The 19,351-nt window shown below is 45.2% G+C and overlaps 1 protein-coding gene across 6 annotated transcripts in view; it reads right to left on the bottom strand.

Annotated features, from left to right (window-relative positions):
- TANC1 (tetratricopeptide repeat, ankyrin repeat and coiled-coil containing 1) overlaps nt 1-18,701 on the bottom strand; it is a 167,545-nt gene extending 148,844 nt beyond the window's left edge. For all 6 annotated transcript variants that reach the window (XM_038751030.1, XM_038751033.1, XM_038751031.1 and 3 more), the window contains exon 1: nt 18,568-18,701. The gene's annotated coding sequence lies outside the window, so the exon portion shown is untranslated. The remainder of the gene's footprint in view (nt 1-18,567) is intronic.
- Nucleotides 18,702-19,351: the final 650 nt, after the last annotated feature.

The following is a 19,351-nucleotide window of genomic DNA, read 5'->3' as shown; positions in this document are numbered from 1 at the left end:
AAAGTTAGGGAGAGGGCAGGGTTTGGGAGGGAAGATAAGGAGTTCAGTCTTGGACATATTGAGTTTTAGATGGTGGGCAGACATCCAGATGGAGATGTCTTGAAGGCAGGAGGAGACACGAGCCTGATGGGAGGGAGAGAGAGCAGGGGCAGAGATGTAGATTTGGGTGTCATCAGTGTAGAGATGATAGTTGAAGCCGTGGGAGCGAATGAGTTCACCGAGGGAGTGAGTGTAGATCGAGAACAGAAGGGGACCAAGAACTGACCCTTGAGGAACCCCTAGAGTAAGGGGATGGGAGGGGGAGGAGGAGCCCGCAGAAGAGACTGAGAATGAACGGCCGGAGAGATGAGGAGAACCAGGAGAGGACGGAGTCTGTGAAGCCAAGGTTGGATAGCGTGTTGAGGACAAGGGGGCGGTCCACAGTGTCAAAGGCAGCTGAGAGGTCAAAGAGGATTAGGATAGAGTAGGATCCGTTGGATTTGGCAAGCAGGAGGTCATTGGTGACCTTTGAGAGGGCAGTTTCCGTGGAATGTAGGGGACGGAAGCCAGATTGGAGGGGGTCGATGAGGGAGTTGGCGTTGAGGAATTCGAAGCAGCGCATGTAGACGACTCGTTCAAGGAGTTTGGAAAGGAATGATAGAGGACTCTGACCTTCACAAATGACCTTCAGAGGAGCTGCTAGCCAATGGGCATTACCAGGAGCCTGCAATCACCCACACAAGTGTTTAGTTAAGGAGGGGCTTCTGGGTGGGGGGTGGGGGAGAGAGGGGTGGAAGGGAAAGGGAGAACAGGACCCTTGTGAAGCAGCATGGCCTAGGGGATACAACACAGACTTGGAGTCAGAAGGACCTGGGTTCTAATCCCAGCTGGGCCATTTGCCAGCTGTGTGATCTTGGGCAAGTCACTGAACTTCTCTGTGCTTCAGGTCCCTCATCTGTAAAATGGGAATTAAGATGGTGAGCTCCATGTGGGATATGGACTGTGTCCAACCTGATTAGTTTTTAACTACCCCAGTGCTTAGTACAGTACCTGGCAGAAAGTAAGGGCTTAACAAATATCATGAAAATAAATACATAAAAATTGTGCCTTTAAGGCTAGTGTCCAGCAAGCAAGGCACATTCTTGGTAGGGAATGCGTCTACCAATGCAGCATAGCCTAATGGAAAGAGCAAAGGCCTGGGAATCAGAGGACCTGGATTTTAAACCCGGTTCCAAAACTTGTCTGCTATGTGATCTTGAGCAAATCACTAAACTTCTCTGCCTCAGTAATTTCCTATGTAAAATGGGGGTGAAGATTGTGAGACCCATGTGGGTCATAGACTGGTCGGCCTATTTATTTGTATCTACACAAGCCTGGCACATAGTAAGCATTTACCAAATACCATAAAAACACAAAACCTTCTATTTCATTGTACTTTCTCAAGCTTAGTACAGTGCTCTGCATTAAGTGAGCACTCAAACACCTTGACTGCAGGGAAGGTAGTGGCCTGCAGACAAAGAAACTGGGACTGGAGAAGGGCTACTCCCCTTCTCCCATGGTCACGGGCCATGGGACTCGGATTTTAGGAGAACCCACTTTGAAGTACCTGAGCTAGTCCCCTGCAATGGATTCTGATAAGCCAGCAGCTTATTTTCAGGAGAACAGTAAATGAAATGTGTTAAGCGTTGAATAATGTCGAGATAACAGATGTTTGAATAGAATTGATTCTTTCCTGACTCAGTCAACCACCTGCCAAGAACCTCAAGAAAAAAAATACTGCACTACATTACAGGGAATGAATTCGTCAAGACTGCCAAGAGCGTTCAAATACTTTTCTATTTGCTGAAAGTAAGATTTCAAATCTTTTTCTTCTTGTGTAAATGTATCAATTGTCGACTAAATCTAGTCATAAGTTTCTAGATCTAAAAATCAATAAGCAAGTTCATGAGTTTAGTACATCTAATTCACACCCTCACACACAGCACCCGATCCTAGCCCATCCTCCCCTGAGTCTATGCATTCTAACCCTGGTTAAGACTTGGGTTTATTTGGTGTTAACAGTACATCAAATTCATGGTCCAAAGCCATAGCTCAGCCCTATTATGCTGGGTATTCCATCTGCAAACACATGGAATTAAAAAAAATGATAATTTTCATAAAATCCAGACACCTGAAGTTTACTTGCAAAAATCTGACACTAATAAGACACAACCACATTTCTCTCCCATTATCTCTAAAAATTACAATTCAAACTGTCACAGCTGTCTTCTGAAAAAAAATCAGTAAATGTGAACTACTAAAGGTGTGCTGAAATAATACAGAACTTCTCCCTGGGGCTCTTCAATAAGAATGTTGGCTTAATAGATAAAAAGCAACAGGCCACAAACTCCTCAAAGGCAGGCCTGATTTCTCTTTTCTCCTTCGTAATTTCTCATATCCCCTCAGTTCAGCGCTCTGCACAAAGTTCCTGCTTAATAAAAACTGCTGAAGGATATAAATCAGCCCTTCTAAATTCTGTACTATCAATCCAAAAACAGGGGGCTATTAGAATGAAGACTTCAAAATCTCTAACATAAGATAAAGGTCTTAGAGGAGATGGGAGAGGGAAAAAAAAGCAAAAACCCATAATCCAAAAGCTGTAGCAGTTAGAGATCCTTCTTCAGGTGATGGACCAAGAAGTGGTGTATGCTAGGTTGAGCCCCTGATAAGGCCTATTCTAAAGGGCAGAGCTTCATACCCAATCAGGGACACCCAGTTTCTTGGCTCTGGGCAGGAGAAAGGCCTTAAACTCCCCATTAGACTGTAATCTCCTTGAGGGGCAGGGATCCTGTCTACCAACTCTATTGTCTTGTACACTCCCAAGCACTTAGTTCAGTGGTCTGTGCCCAGTAAGCACTCAATAAATGCCACTAACTGAAGTGCTTGTGAAAAACGGGCTAAGATGGAGCTCAAACCATGGTCTGACCAGTCTGTTACCCGCTTTTTCTTCCTTTGCCTCAAACCAAGAGAATGAACAAGAAATCTCAAACATTAAGCTGCTTGTGCACTTTGTTCCTTTTCATCCTGTGCACTCTGAGGAAGATAAAGATAAACCAGAGGCCCCTCACCTTTCTGGTCATAGTTTTAGTAAAAAGCAGTAGTGTAGTAGAAAGAGCACAGGCCTCAGAGTCAGAGGACCCAAGTTCTAATCTCAGTTCTGCCACTTGTCTGCTGTGTGACCTGGGACAAGCCACTACTACTCTATGTCTCAGATTTCTCATCTGTAAAATGGGAATCCAATACCTGTCGTCCCTCCTACTTAGATTCTGAGCCCCATAGGGGACAAGGACTGTGTCCGACCCAATTGCACTGTAACTACTCTAGTGCTTAGTTTAGTGCTTGACATAGTAAGGGCTTAAAAATACCACTGTTGTTATTATTATTATGCAATGATCTTTTAACCCAGTTTATCCTAAATCTTGACAACTTTAATTTGTGGTTGAATATGATCGCATTACTGGGCTCCACTACACTAAAAATGCTCTCTTCCATTTCCTTTCCCATGACTCTAGGAATGGGTGGGTGCACGGAGGAAACAGGAGGCTTAACTGAGCCTTCTTCTGCTCTTCTCATTAATAAATGGATATTTCAGAGTTATTCTATTCAAGGCTTATTAGAAATAGTTGAAAGGAAATGTAAGAATTGTAAGTAAATATTCATGCCACAGAGTAACATGCTTAAAAAATAAACTACTGAATTTTACAGAAATGCTATTTACCTTCTGTTCAAATTCCTCTGTCCATATTAGTGGAAATCTGAAACCAAAAGAAATAAATTTCTCTCCCAAATTTCTTTGCCAGAGGTCATATGGTATAGTCTTCTCAAAAAATATGAGAATGTACAATCATTAAACTAAGCCAGCTACATGGAATACCCTTTGGGCTCTAACTCCTTATGGAACAGAGCCGATTTACAGCCTTTTAATGTGCACATAAATGAATTCTGCAATAGGCAAACCGACCTTTGATCCCACAGCTCCCTCTAGTTATCCTCATATCCCTCTTACCATTCCTCTCCGAACTCCTTGAGTAAGCTGTCTACGTCCGCTGTCTCAAGTTTCTCTTGTCCAATTCTATCCTTGACCCCTTCCAATTGTTTCTGGTCTGTCCCCATCACTCCACAGAAACCACCTTCTGAAAAGTCACAACTGATCTCCTTCTTGCCAAATCCAACAGCCTCTACTCCATCCTAATTCTCCTCAACCTCTCAGCTGCCTTTTACAATGTCAACCACCCTCTTTTCCTGTCCTGTCCTCTACTGGTTCTCCTCCTGTCTCTTTGGCCACTCATTCTCTCTCTTTCACAGGCTACTCCTCTTCCTCCTACCCCCTAACTATGGGTGTCCTTCAGGGCTCAGTTCTGGGTTCCCTTCTAATTTCTATCTACACCCAATCCCTTAGAGAACTCATTTCCCCCCCAAGGTTTCAATTATGTGGATGCTTCCCAAATCTCAATCTGAATTCCTGATCTCTCTCCCTCTCTACAGTCTCTCATTTCCTCCTGCCTTCAAGACATCTCTACTTGGATGTCCTGCCATTACCTCAAATGTCCAAAACAGAACTCCTTATCTTTCCACTCAAACCTGTCCTCCCCGTGACTTTCCCATCACTGTAGACAGCACCACCATCCTTTCTGCCTCACAAGCCCATAACCTTGACATTATCCTTAACTCCTGTCTATCATTCAACCCACATATTCAATCTATCACTAAATCCTGTCATTCATTCATTCACTCAATCATATTTATTGAGCGCTTACTGTGTGCACAGCACTGTACTAAGCGCTTGGAAAGTACAAGTTGGCAACATTTAGAGACAGTCCCTACCCAACGGCGGGCTCACAGTCTAGAAGGGGGAGACGGACAAAAAAACAAAACATATTAACAAAATAAAATAAATAGAATAAATATGTACAAGTAAAATAGAGTAATAAATATGTACAAACATATACACATATATACAGGTGCTGTGGGGAGGGGAAGGAGGTAAGTCGGGGGATGGGGAGGACCTTCGGGTCAACCTTCACAACATTGGTAAAATTTGCCCTTTCCTCTCTATCCAAACTGCTACCACATTAATCCAAGCACTTATCCTATCCCGCCTTGATTATTATATCGGCCTCCTTGCTGACCTCCCTGCCTCCTGTCTCTTCCCACTATGGTCCATTATTCACTCTGCTACCCAGATCATTTTTCTACAAAAATGCTCAGTCCGCATTTACTCACTCAAGAACCTCAAGTGGTTGCCCATCCAACTCCACATCAAACAAAAAATCCTTACCATCAGCTTTAAAGCACTACTTCACCTCGCTACTCTCCTACAACCCAGCCATCACACTTCACTCCTTTAATGCTATCCTACTCACTGTACCTTGATCTTGTCCATCTCAACACCGACCTCTGCACATGTCCTGCAACTGTCCTCCCTTTTCATATGCAGTAGACAATTACTCTCCCCACCTTCAAAATCTCATTGAAGGCACATCTCTCCAAAAGGCCTTCCCTGACAAAACTCTCATTTCCTTTTTTCCCCACTCCCTTCTACCTCGCCCTGACTTGTTCCTTTTATTCACCATCCTCAGCCCCACAGCACTTACGTACGTATCTGTAATTGTTCCTATTAATGTCTGCTTCCCTATGTAGACTGTAAGCTCACTGTGGGCAGAGAATGAATCTGTTATATTGTTGTGTTGTATTATATTGTGGTGTACTCTCCCAAGTGCTTAGTACAGTGCTCTGGGCACAGTAAGCACTCAATACAATTGCTTGCTTGACCATTTAACTTCATTGAAAAGACCAAGGTACTATGAGAGATTTCAAGTTTGCATGTAGATTTTAAGCCTCAACGATATGGTACTGGCCTGGTGCAAAGAGCACGGGCTGGGGAATCAGAGGACCTGGATTCATCCATTCACTCAATAGCATTTATTGAGTGCTTACTGTGTGGAGAGCACTGTACTAAGCACTTGGGAGAGGATCTAATCACAGCTCTGCCAATTGTTTGCTTCTTGACCCTGAGTAAATCACTTAACTTCTTTGTGCCTCAGTTTTCTTATCTGTAAAATGGGGATTCGATACTTGATCTCCCTCAAAGTTAGAGTGTGACCCCATTAGTAGCTAATTTGTAATCTGGATATTTGAATGGAAACCGTTTTTTGATAGTCTGTGTTTGAGTGTCTATGTGCAAGCAGTGCATTGCATTTTTTTAAAATGTTATTTGTTAAGTACTTACTATATTCCAGATACTGTACTAAGAGTTGGGGTAGATTCATTCATTCATTCTATCATATTTTTTGAGAGCTTACTGTGTTCAAAGCACTGTACTAAGCACTTGGAAAGTACAATATAGCAATTAAGAGAGAATCCCTGCCCACAATGAGCTTACAGTCTAGAGGGAGGGGGAGACAGACATCAATACAAGTAAACAGGCATCAATATAAATATGTAGAATTACATTTATATATATTATATATATATATACATAATTGCTGTGGGGTGGTGAGAGGGGAGGAAGAGCAAAGGGAGCTAAAAGTTGGATAAAAGTTCATCTTAACCCCATGGGGCTCACAATCTTAATCCCCATTTTACAGATGAAGTAAGACACAGAAAAGTTAAGTAATTTGCCCAGAGTCACACAGCAGACATATGGTGGAGCCAAGATTAGAATGCGAGTCCTCTGATTCCCAGGCCAAAGCTCTTTCCACTAGCCCATGTTGCTTCTGTAGCTGCTGCTCTTCTTCTAAGAGATTCACTTTGGAAGCATTCACATTCCTACATAACTACACTGTACTAATCTACACTGTACTATTGCAAATCTATAAATACTGGTTGTTCAATCTATAGACATTTGTAAACTAGGTCTTTCTGTATATCAGTGCTCATCAGAAAAGTTTGAATGACATAAAACAGAAGAGTCCTCCAAAGGAACTTAAAATTAGTTAATTTTCCCTAATCAAGCCCACACCCTCAAAATTTCCCAGTAATTAGAAAGTCGCACAAGAGCTGTTAAAGAGAAATTTAAAAAAAAAATTCCACTCTAAGTTTGTCCAAACTACATTAATAGGCACACTCTCTAAATGCTACTAAGTCCTAGGGGAGAAATGTCTCAAAATCATACTTAAGAAAACAAGACTCCCTTCTGTCTACTTCCAGCTATAAAATTGTTAACTTCATATTAACACAAAACCCAATACATCAAACACATTTTTAGGGCCTTTCTAACCAGTTCCAGGCTCTCCCCTGAAAGAGCTAAATTTAAAACAGCTAGTTAAATTTGAAAAAAATAACTACATCAGCTGTTGGTTTCTACTAATGGTTCACTTTTGACAACTGATGCCCTTTTCCATGAGTCGCTTGATTTTTTTAAAGAAATTTATTTCTACCAAAAGGCTTCAAAGTATATTCACATCAGAAAAACATTAGCAATTAAAAATGAGAAGGCTGGAATCACATCATTAACACAATCACAGCTGTGTGCAAAAACGGGTCAAGGGTCAGTCTACCACAGCCAGGGAGCATGGTGTTGCAAGGGCATAGTTTTGTCACAACCAGAATGAGGTGGCAATGAAACAGATTGAGCCGCAGCTCCCAGCTCCCTCCCCAACAACTCTACTAATACCATCATGCATCCTTAGGTGCCAACTTTTAATTTTGAGTGTGGAGGCAAAAAAGGGAGCATCATTTTGGGGTTTTTGTTTTTGTGGAGAGGAGAGGAGGTGAGGTCTGAGAGGAGACAGACTTCACAGACTTATAGAGAGACATATAGAGAGACAGACTTCTCTATATGTTGCCAATTTGTACTTCCCAAGCGCTTAGTACAGTGCTCTGCACACAGTAAGCACTCAATAAATACAATTGATTGATTGATTGATTGATTCACAGTGGTGAGACCAGTAAGCTCCCAGTTTCAGTCTTTTCATCCCTAACTGGAAACTCTCAGTTCTTGTCCAAGACCGGGCTGGGCAAGTCTGAGAGTTCAGCTCCACCAGCTGAGAAGTCATCACCTTCATGAAGTTGGCTACTATTCTGGCATCCTCAATTCCACTGCTGGGGCAAATACGGTCTGGCAACAACACTCACTAGCCCATAGTCCAGTAGGGGTGGGTGGGAGGATGGGCAGGGGCAGAGCTCTCGGCCGTGGCTGTTGGTCGGTCGACACTTCAAGAGGTCAGCTAACTCGGTCGGTCGACACTTCAAGAGGTCAGCTAACTCCAACGTAGATATAGTTCTCATATAACATCAAAAATGATCCACCCTTCAGTTACAGATTTCCAGGGGAGATCTCAAAACCACAACTGTGCCTCATACCAACAATAAGGAAGTGCTTCCATTTTGCTGAAGTAATTCTACATTGCAAATAAAAGCCATCTCCTCTTAGGGCTGGTCATCACCTACCTTACAACACATTAAAAGGCTCTTGTTAAGGCTGTTAAACTACCTCTCAGTATTGTCAGTCTAAAAAAAAAATAAATCCTATCTCCTTAATTTTCTCAACAGTCCTTATTTCCCAACCCTTTGATCATTCTCTCTGGTGGCTGCTTTCCAATTTCTCCACATCCTTCTTACAACATGGGCCCAAACATGAGTACGCTACCCAAATAAGAGCCAAATCAGCACAGAAGTCAGGGGCTGATTACCTGGCTCACAGCTACTCCTATCTGCCACAGCACCCGTTCAGACACCCTGTGTCGCATTTGTTCCTTTTCCAACTGCAGCACTACACTATGATTCACCCCCAGCTACCACCTGGAGATTGCCCTTCACCCACAGCCAATTCCCACAGCCAGCTTTTCCGTCCAAGTGCTCACTGGTATCACATCTATAGCCAGGTCCACGATCTGCATGGACCAGAGAAATACTGGACAGGAGATTAAGGATATAACCAAGCATCCACTTTTATACGATCAGGGTTCCACAATGCCTGCAGATGTAAGCAATAAAGGGCAGCAGAAGGAGCATGGGTAGACTTGGATCAGACTGTGGAAAGAAGAGGTGGATTCCTTAGAAACCAGCCCTCCCTTGCTCTTAAACAACTCCTGGGGAAGACTCCCTCCGGGGCTCAAAGATCAGGAACCACCCCCTTCCCAGCAAGTCTCATTTCCACCCCTCCCTCTAGCTGCTCCTGCCCACTGTTCAATCACCCTCTCCTCCCACCTTCATTAACTCATCTTCGCCTGCCTCCTTCAAAGTAGCATAGACTAACAGAAAGATCCCAGGCCTGGAAATCAAGGTACTTGGGTTCTAATTCCCAGTTCTGCCACTTGACTACTGTGTGACCTTGGGCACTAGTTTCTTGATGCCTCAGTTACCTCATGTGTAAAATGGGGATAAACCACCTGTTCTCTCTCCCCTAGACTCCAAGTCCCATGTGGGACAAGGATTGTGTGTGACACTGTATCTGTTTCAGCACTTAGTACGGTACTGGGCAAAGGGTAAGCCCAACACATAGTTCAGTGTTGGTCAAATTCTACAATTAGCTTTATTGTTTTTCTAAAAAGCCAACTCCTGGGTGAGGTAGTACTTAGCATCCCACTTCCCCAGGCATGTCATCTCCTCAGCCACCTCAGTGCTCATGAATCCATAAATGACGTTTATGGAGCCCTACAAGTACAGAGGGCTAACTAAATGCTTGGGAGAGTTCAACAGAGGTCACAGACACAATCTCTGTCCGCCAAAATCTTATAATCACTTTATCTTTGTATTTACCCCTTCTTGCTTTATTTACCCACTTTGTGTATATTCTTTTAACTCTTACTATTTGTCAGCCCATAGTCCTCCATTACAGTATAAGTTTTCCATTACAGTGGTACATTAGGGTAGTGACCAAGTCATAGATTTCTGTTTATTTCCCAAGTATCTAATACAGAGTTCTCAGAACTCAAAAACATACAACGGTGATGCTAAAGTGAAAAAACCTTTGGGAAAATTTTTTACACCTCCCCCACCCTTGTAAAATTCAAGGCTTTATTGTTATTGCATGTCTACATTTCTGCTTTTAAACATTAATAATAATAATGTTGGTATTTGTTAAGCGCTTACTATCAATCATATTTATTGAGTGCTTACTGTGTGCACAGCACTGTACTAAGCGCTTGGGAAGTACAAGTTGGCAACATATAGAGACGGTCCCTACCCAAGAGCGGGCTCACAGTCTAGAAGGGGGAGATAGACAACAAAACAAAACATATTAACAAAATAAAATAAACAGAATAGATATGTACAAGTAAAATAAATAGAGAAATAAATACGTACAAACATATATACATATATACAGGTGCTGTGGGGAAGGGAAGGAGGTAAGGCGGGGGGGGATGGAGAGCGGGAGGAGGGGGAGAGGAAGGAGGAGGCTCAGTCTGGGAAGGCTTCCTGGAGGAGGTGAGCTCTCAGTAGGGCCTTGAAGGGAGGAAGAGAGCTAACTTGGCGGATGTGGGGAAGGAGGGCATTCCAGGCCAGGGGGAGGACGTGGGCTGGGGGTTGAAGGCGGGACAGGCGAGAACGAGGCACGGTGAGGAGATTAGCGGTGGAGGAGCAGAGGGTGCGGGCTGGGCTGGAGAAGGAGAGAAGGGAGGTGAGGTGGGGGGGGGAGGTGATGGACAGCCTTGAAGCCCAGGGTGAGGAGTTTCTGCCTGATGCATAGGTTGATTGGTAGCCACTGGAGATTTGCCAAGCACTGTTCTAAGCACTCGGGTAGATACAAGATAATCAGGTTGTCCTACGTGGGGCTCACAGTCTTCATCCCCATTTTATAGATGAGGTAACTGAGGCACAGAGAAGTGACTTGCCCAAGGTCACACACATGACAAGTGGCAGAGCTGGCATTAGAACCCACGACCTCTGACTCCCAAGCCCGGGCTCCTTCCACTGAGCCAGGCTGCTTGACGACCACTTCTCGGGCACTTACAATGTGTGAAGGACTGGCCCTACCAAGGACTGGGAAGGAATCCTGGACACTGATCGAAGCCCTGTCCGGACCTTCAAGGGACTTATTCATTCATTCATTCAATCGTATTTATTGAGCGCTTACTGTGTGCAGAGCACTGTACTAAGTGCTTGGGAAGTACAAGTTGGCAATATATAGAGACGGTCCCTACCCAACAGTGGGCTCACAGTCTAGAAGGGGGAGACTCATGATCAAAACGGATTAGGACAAACTAAAAAAAAAAGGCCAAACATTGTTCATTTTTCTCACTGCTCCTTCTCCTCAGCATGGCGTAGTGGATAGAGCACAGGCCTGCGAGTCAGAAGGTCATGGGTTCTAACCAAGCGCTTAGGACAGTGCTCTGCACACAGTAAGCACTCAATAAATACGATTGAATGAAATTCCCAATCCACCACTTGTTTATCGTGTGACCTTGGGCAAGTCACTTAACTTCCCTGTGCCTCAGTTACCTCACCTGTAAAATGGGGATTGAGACTGTGAGCCCGACTTGGGACAAGGACTATGTCCAACCCAAGTTGCTTGTATCCACCCCAGAACTTTTTTTTTTATTTGTTAAGCGCTTACTATGTGCAAAGCACTGTTCTAAGCGCTGGGGAGATACAAGGTGATCAGGTTGTCCCACGTAGGGCTCACAGTCTCAATCCCCATTTTACAGATGAGGGAACTGAAGCACAGAGAAGTTAAGTGACTTGCCCAAAGTCACACAGCTGACAAGTGGCAGAGCTGGGATTTGAACCCACGACCTCTGGCTCCAAAGCCCATGCTCTTTTCACTGAGCCACACCGGGCACATAGTAAGTGCTTAACAAACACCAGAATTATTATTATTATTATTTCCTATGACTGTCCCCAACCAAACTGCCACAATTCTTCCCACAGTGCCTGGTGCAGTGGGGGAGGAGAAACAGCTGGACATCAGGTTTGAAGGTGGAGACCGCATGTAGTCAGAGACAACCCTTTGGCCTCCCCTTCCTTCTCTTACCCTTCTCTCTCTCTCCCTCCCTTTTCCTTATTCTCTTTCACTCCTCCGCTCCTGTCTCCACTCCCAAATTCCAACCTAATACACTGAGCAAAGGGAAGAGCTTCAAAAGCAAACTTCACAACCAAGAAGAACTCTCCGGAATTTCAAATGACTCAGGTCAGGAACTCTGTCTCAGTTTAGCACTCTCAGCATGGTACCTCGCACACCCAGGTACTGGGGATTATGATGTAAGAAAATGGAGAGAATACAAGAGTGGCATTCAGGCCTAATACAACATACAATCCACCCAGAGAGAGCACGGCAACCGCATCCAGTCCAAATCTGGATGAGGTTTTGGGCGGTCATTAGAATTAGGTTTTGGGAGGTCATTAGAATTAGACAGACACCATGGGTATGCCAATCTCTGTAACCCCATGCCAACACAATTATCTGATTTTTAAGATCTTGTCAGCTATGTGCCTTTCTTCCCTCCAACCTCCTCTCACACTGGGTCTGCAAGGCGGTTTCTGTCCAAACTCTGGGCCATCATCCTCCAACACGCCACTGTTCTCCTCCACCCAGTTAGAGCCAAGGGCTACCAACTTTAATTTGGATTATCTGTAATAATAATAATAATAATGGCATGTATTAAGCCCTTACTATATACAAAGCACTGTTCTAAGCGCTGGGGAGATTACAAAGTGATCAGGTTGTCCCACGTGGGGCTCACAATCTTAATCCCCATTTTACAGATGAGGTAACAGGCACAGAGAAGTTAAGTGACTTGCCCAAAGTCACACAGCTGACAATTGGCAGAGCTGGGATTTGAACCCATGACCTCTGATTCCAAAGCCCGTGCTCTTTCCACTGAGCCATACTGCTTCTCTGTATCACTTACTTCCTCAAATCCTTCAAAGCCACACTTAACCCTTCCCTTTGCACACTTTCCCATGCATTAAAATTCAGAATGCAGACTGTAAGTACTCTTAGTTTTATCCTCTGACATCAAGCAAAAAACAACCTCAAATAGCACATCTGAACCAATATCTTAACATGTTGAAATCCTAAATACCTGTTCTTCCTCCCGCTGAGACTAAGAGCACCGTGTGGGAGGGGGCCTGTGTTAATTATTTTCTAACGACCCCAGTGCTTAGTACCGTGGTATAAGTGCTTAAATTCCACTTTTAATTTAATACCATTATTAATTTCCTAGTTTGTCAGCAAGTAATTGTGGAGTACTGTTTTTCACTGCTCAATATTTTAAACATCTTCTCTTTCAGGACTTAAAGAGGAAGTTTTGGAATACTTGTGATGAACACAGGCTGCTGAAACAAAAATTTCATTTATCAAACCTTTTGACATCAATACATTAACAGCCTGGTAAAAAGGGTTAGACTTATGAGTACCCGGATACGCTAAAAAAGACAATGCGTCGATTCCCGCAAAACCATTTTGGAATGTCACGCTGGTGAAAATGGGTCACCTGAAGCTATTAATTTGACTACTGAGCTAGACCTCTAGAATAAGAGAAAACTTTAACCCAGCAAGCAATGTCAGAACATCCAGACATCAAAAAGCAGATTAAGGTAAAGATGACAAAGAGAAAGCATATTCACCTAGACTTTTGTGATTAAACTCAAAGAAACTAAGATGAAAGGCAAAAAGTAAGCCCAATTTTTAATTTTTAAGAGAAGCAGATTAGAGAGATGGCTAGGTTACTGTGACAGAAGCCCTGGTCTGGGTTAAAATTGGAATAAAACCAGAAGTTCATAAAACAAAGGGTCAAAATAAGCCAATCCCTCAACCCGTAGACCAGTTCTGAAGAGAAAGCCACTACCTGAGTGTGGGTTTTCAAAAATTCAACTTCTGAGACCCTTTTCCAGAGCAGGATTTTATTGTATTTTTAATCCCTGGCGCCTATATGCAGCTGTTAGTCCTGTTCTTCAGAGGAAAGAGTTAAGTTGGAAATAAAATACTGTGAGAATTTTCCCTGAGCAAGTGCTATTTAGTCTGCTTGGTTTCGGTCTCCAGCTAGTTCTCACTGCTGTTATGCACTTCACAGATTACTCCATCAACAGATACCAAGGGCTCCGGACCAGGGCCTGCATTTCATTATGCTCTGGCTTCTTCTTGTTATGGATGTTTAGGAAAATATCCTCTGGAAACAGGGGACAGGATAAAACAGCTGGAGAGGCAAGGTCTTTCCACTCTCAAACAGGTGGCAATACAGGCTCAAGTCAACAAAATGTTCTTTAGCCACAGAGCCCCCTCGAAATTGTGATTCTTTGTTTCTTCTTTAAATTCACTCTTGTAGTTTAACGTATGCTGGCCCTCTTTTTTGAACTAGAAAAGGAAAAGCTATTTCCTGAGACCTTCAAAACCCATTTGTAACCTAGATAAAACCTTCACAATTGTCAGAAATTATAATGGAAACATTGACAGAAACGTTAACCCCCATCTCCAGTCACGCTAGCTGGAATAATTATACTATGAATTACAGTTCTACTCTTCCTGGGATGCAGGTCTTAATGTTTCCCTGGGAGATAACGTATTAACTAGCCACATGCCACGCTCAGGGTATGATGATGCACAAAAATGAAGGATGTAATCAAGACTGGCTTAGAGTCCTTAAAATTACATTCCTAGATCCCCTAATATCACAAAGTTGCTATGACACAAACTAGATGAGTGTGGTTCAAGACACAAAATGTTCCTTTCTTACAGGCTGTTAAGGGAAGCTGAGCAAAACTGGCCCTGAGTCAAATATGTTTTGGCTCTACAATGGACATAAATGATTATAATTTGGGCATTCCGGTGGTTAACTAAACCAAAAAAGCCAGAAAACCAGCCCTCCAACAACCAGTTAACAGAAGCTCACTGTACCATAACTGCAAGACCATGTTATTCAAAGCAACCTTACCCTCCTGTGTGGACCTTCCTGGCCTCACTGGAATCAGTGCCATGTTTCCCATCCCGATACTGTCAGACCTCCACAGTCAGGAAGCTCTGGAATGAGTTCTCTTGGCAGGTGAGCAACGGAATTAACATTAGGAGGAAACTCTGAAGGATGTCAGATACCATATTTATTTCCTTTACTTCTAGATGCTTTTCATTTTAAAACCATCAGGATATATTTACTGAGCCTGCCAGCTGACACGCATCGAGCACTCGGAATGATACCAAAACTTCACAAGAACCAACCCACTTGGTTGTATCTCCCGGCAAAAAGTCTTTAAATAGCTGAATGAGTAAAGCATTTACAATACTATGAACACCCCCCAGGCCCTCATAAATTCTTTCATTTCCAGCAGCCAGAAAAGAAAGAGACACTAAAGACCTAAACCTCTGCCTTTCCAATAGTATTACTGAAATGTCCCGTTCTGTTAGGTGGGTAAACTTCACATCCTCTACATAGACTGACATCCTCACAGGCATCAGGATGAGCTTAAGAGGAGGAAAAAGAGGGAAACCACCAGAAGGAGCCACACTGCCTTCACTTCCACCTCAAAGATAATCACTACTCTAGGCCTATTGGCCTGGGTTCAGCACTCATGAGGTCCAGATTTATTTCTGCTAAAACCCAGGTTTGGAATTTCCCTCAGCACAGAGTGACATCAGCAATTTCCAAATCCCTTAAAGGCGCCATTTAAGTACTTACTCATCCACATACCCATCTTTCCAATTTCTCCCTCCTCCCAACTGTTGTTTTGTGACCAACTCCTCCTCTAGGCTGTAAACTCCTTGAGGGTAGGGATTGTGTTTATCACACTCTCCCAAGCACTTAGTCCAGTGCTCTGCATAAATTGGGCAGTCAATAAATACTATTAATGGATTAATTATTATAGCTGTGGGTCCCCTTTAGTAAGGGTAACCTGACTCCCCATTTTAATAAAACCAGAACCACTTGGATTGTGAGCCCCCCAGAAGGAACAGGACTCTAATTTCCACATACGTATTCTCTTCCAGGGCTTAGTACATTACTCTTCAGGGCAAGCATTTAATAAATACTATTAATACTAGTACCCACCCTACCTGCAATGGTTCACTGAAAAGACCAGTCAGGGTCAAGATAGGAGGGCCATTTCTACCCCTCAACCTATTTCTGGTTCCCAAGATGGTAATTACTGGGAGACTGTTCCTTTAGACTGTAAACTCACTGTGGGCAGGGAATGTGTCCATCACCTCTGCTGCACTGTACTCCCCTCAAGCGCTTAGTACAATGTTCTGCCCAGAGTAAGCACCCAACAATACCAGTGATTGACTGATTTTCCTCCTGCATGGATGACTATTCCAGGGAATGGGAATGACTGTTCTGTGTGGCATCAGGGCACTTCAGGGGAAGCTAGGGCTAGGCTCTGCTCACAGTAAGGGCTCAATAAATACAACTGAATGAATGAACAAATGATGGGAAAGGGGGAGGGAAGGAAGGAAGGAAGGAGTGAGGCAGGAGGAAAATGGGTAGGGCATAATCTCTAGGTGACCACTTTACAGAAGCAGTGTAATCTAGTGAAAAGGCCTGGGTTCTAATTCCATTCATTCGATCGTATTTATTGAGCGCTTACTGTGTGCAGAGCACTGTGCTAAGTTCTTCGAAAGTAGAATACAGCAATAAAGGGAGACAATCCCTACCCACAACGAGCTCACAGTCCAGCTCTGTGAACTTGGACAAGTCGTGACACTTCTCTATGCCTCAGATTCCTCATATGTAAAATGGGGGATTAAATACCTGTTTTTCCTCCCCCATAGACTGAGAATCCCATTCATTCATTCAATCATATTTAATGAGTTGTAAATGCTTGCAGAGCACTGTACTCTGCACTTGGGAGAGTACAATACAACAATAAACCGACATTCCCTGCCCACAGCGGGCTTACAGTCTTGGAGTGGGGGGGGGAGACAGACATCAGTAAAAATAAATAAAATGACAGAGATGTACGTAAGTGCTGTGGGGCTTTGCGGGGGGGGGGGGGCGGCGAGGAAAGGGAGCAAGTCAGAGTGATGCAGAAGGGAGGGAGAGATGAGGAAAGGTGGGGCTTAGTCTGGGAAGGCCTCCTGGAGGAGATGTGTCTTCAATAAGGCTTTGAAGGGGAGGAGGGTAACTGTCTTATGCCGTGTGGGCCAGGGATTGGATCCAACCCGATTATCTTGTATTTACTCCAGGGTTAGTACAGTGCTTGGCACACAAGTACTTAACCTTATTATTATTATTACTACTGCTATCATTATAATGACTCTCCCGCCCGGTTGCAGCTAGCCCTGGCCACCACCACGAGCTGGGCACGACAGAACAAATAAACTTTTGGTGGCCGCTTTGGGGGACCCTTGTGATGGCGTGGAAAAGGTAAATGTATCAACGGTCGCTGCTGGATTTCCTGAGCGTGGCGGGGCCAGGAGAAGAAGAAGAAGGAGGAGGAGGAGGAGGAGAAGAAGAAGGAGAAGGAGAAGAAGAAGGAGGAGGAGGAGAAGAAGGAGGAGGAGGAGGAGAAGAAGAAGTAAAAGGAGAAGGAGAAGGAGGAGACGAAGGAGGAGGAGGAGAAGAAGGAGAAGGAGAAGGAGGAGGAGAACGAGAAGAAGAAGGAAGAGAAGGAGGAGGAGGAGGAGAAGGAGGAGAAGAAGAAGAAGAAGGAGGAGGAGGAGGAGGAGAAGAAGGTGAAGAAGAAGGAGAAGGAGGAGAAGAAGAAGGAGAAGGAGGAGAAGAAGAAGGAGAAGGAGGAGAAGAAGAAGGAGGAGAAGAAGAAGTAAAAGGAGAAGGAGAAGGAGGAGAAGAAGGAGGAGGAGGAGGAGAAGGAGGAGGAGAAGAAGAAGGAAGAGAAGGAGGAGGAGGAGAAGAAGGAGGAGGAGGAGAAGGAGGAGGAGAAGAAGAAGGAGAAGGAGGAGGAGGAGAAGGAGAAGGAGGAGTGAAGAAGAAGGAGAAGGAGGAGGAGAAGGAGAAGGAGGTGAAGAAGAAGGAGAAGGAGGAGAAGAAGAAGGAGAAGGAGGAGAAGAAGAAGGAGAAGGAGGAGGAGAAGGAGGTGAAGAAGAAGGAGGTGGAGGAGAAGGAGGTGAAGAAGAAGGAGGTGGAGGAGAAGAAGAAGGAGAAGGAGAAGAAGGAGGAGGAGGAGGGGAAGAAGAAGAAGGAGGAGGGGGAGGAGAGGGAGGAGGGGGAGGGCGGCGGGGATGGGGCCCTCTGCGACTTGGCCATGATGTCATTAAAATGACCGGGGTCAACGTTGTGATCTCTCCGCCAACAGTGCTAAGCGCTTAGTACAGTGCTCTGCACATAGTGAGCGCTCAATAAATACGATTGATGATCCCTGTCTTTTTTCTTTCCTCCCTCCCTCCCTCCCCGCAAAAAGAGCTTCCGAAAACTGCAAGGGCCCCGGCCCGGCTCCGGGAGGGATGAGGCCTCGGCCTGCCGGGGGTCCCGGGGGGGGGAAGAGGAGGGAGCGGGCAGGGCGGGGAGGGAGGGAGGGAGGCAGGCAGGCCCGGCCTCCTCGCCCCCCCGGAGCCGAGCCCCGGGAGAGGCCTTAGGGGCAGGCGGGGGAAACTTTCCCACGCTTCTGCCGCCCCACCTGGGCTCCCGGGCCCCCCCCGGGCCCTCCCCCCCCCAAACCCTGCAGCCCGGCCCGCTGGGGCCAGGAGCCGGCCCACCAACCACGGGGACCCAAAGTTACCTGCTGCTCCTGCTGCCGCTGGGAAAGTTTCCAGCTGCTCCCTGCTCCCCGGCCCAGGACGCTGCCTCCCGGCCTGCGGCTGCAGCTCTTGCTGCTTCTCTTGCAGCTTCTCTTGCAGCTCCTGCTGCTTCTCTCGCAGCTTCTCTTGCAGCTCCTGCTGCTTCTCTTGCAGCTCCTGCCTCCAGCACTGCCTGCCCGCCTCCCCAGGCCAGCTCAGCCCCGGCCGGGCCTCATTGGCAGCGCCAGTCTCCGCCCCGCACGCGTTTCTCCCGCAGGCACCAGCCTCCTCCTCCTCCTCCTCCTTTTCCTCCTCCTCCTCTTCCTCCTCCTCTTCCTCTCCCCTCCCTGGCTCCCGGGATCCGCAGCCGCCCAACCCTCCCTCCGGGCCCCAAATCCGCCTCCTGCCCCAGCTGTGGTTCCCCCTCATCTTACCTCCTTCCCCACCCCACAGCACCTGTATATATGTATGTGCATATTTATTACTCTATTTTACTTGTACATACCTATTCTATTTATTTTATTTTGTTAGTATGTTTGGTTTGGTTCTCTGTCTCCCCCTTTTAGACTGTGAGCCCACTGTTGGGTAGGGGCTGTCTCTATATGTTGCCAACTTGTACTTCCCAAGCGTTTAGTACAATGCTTTGCACACAGTAAGCGCTCAATAAATACGATTGATTGATTGATTGATTTTATTTTGTTAGTGTGTTTGGTTTTGCTCTCTGTCTCCCCCTTTTAGACTGTGAGCCCACTGTTGGGTAGGGGCTGTCTCTATATGTTGCCAACT

This window comes from Tachyglossus aculeatus, chromosome 9 (assembly GCF_015852505.1).
Source record: "Tachyglossus aculeatus isolate mTacAcu1 chromosome 9, mTacAcu1.pri, whole genome shotgun sequence".
NCBI classification, from domain to species: Eukaryota; Metazoa; Chordata; class Mammalia; order Monotremata; family Tachyglossidae; genus Tachyglossus; species Tachyglossus aculeatus.
Note: the sequence above shows the minus strand (reverse complement) of the source record. Positions and strands in the feature narration are given on the sequence as shown.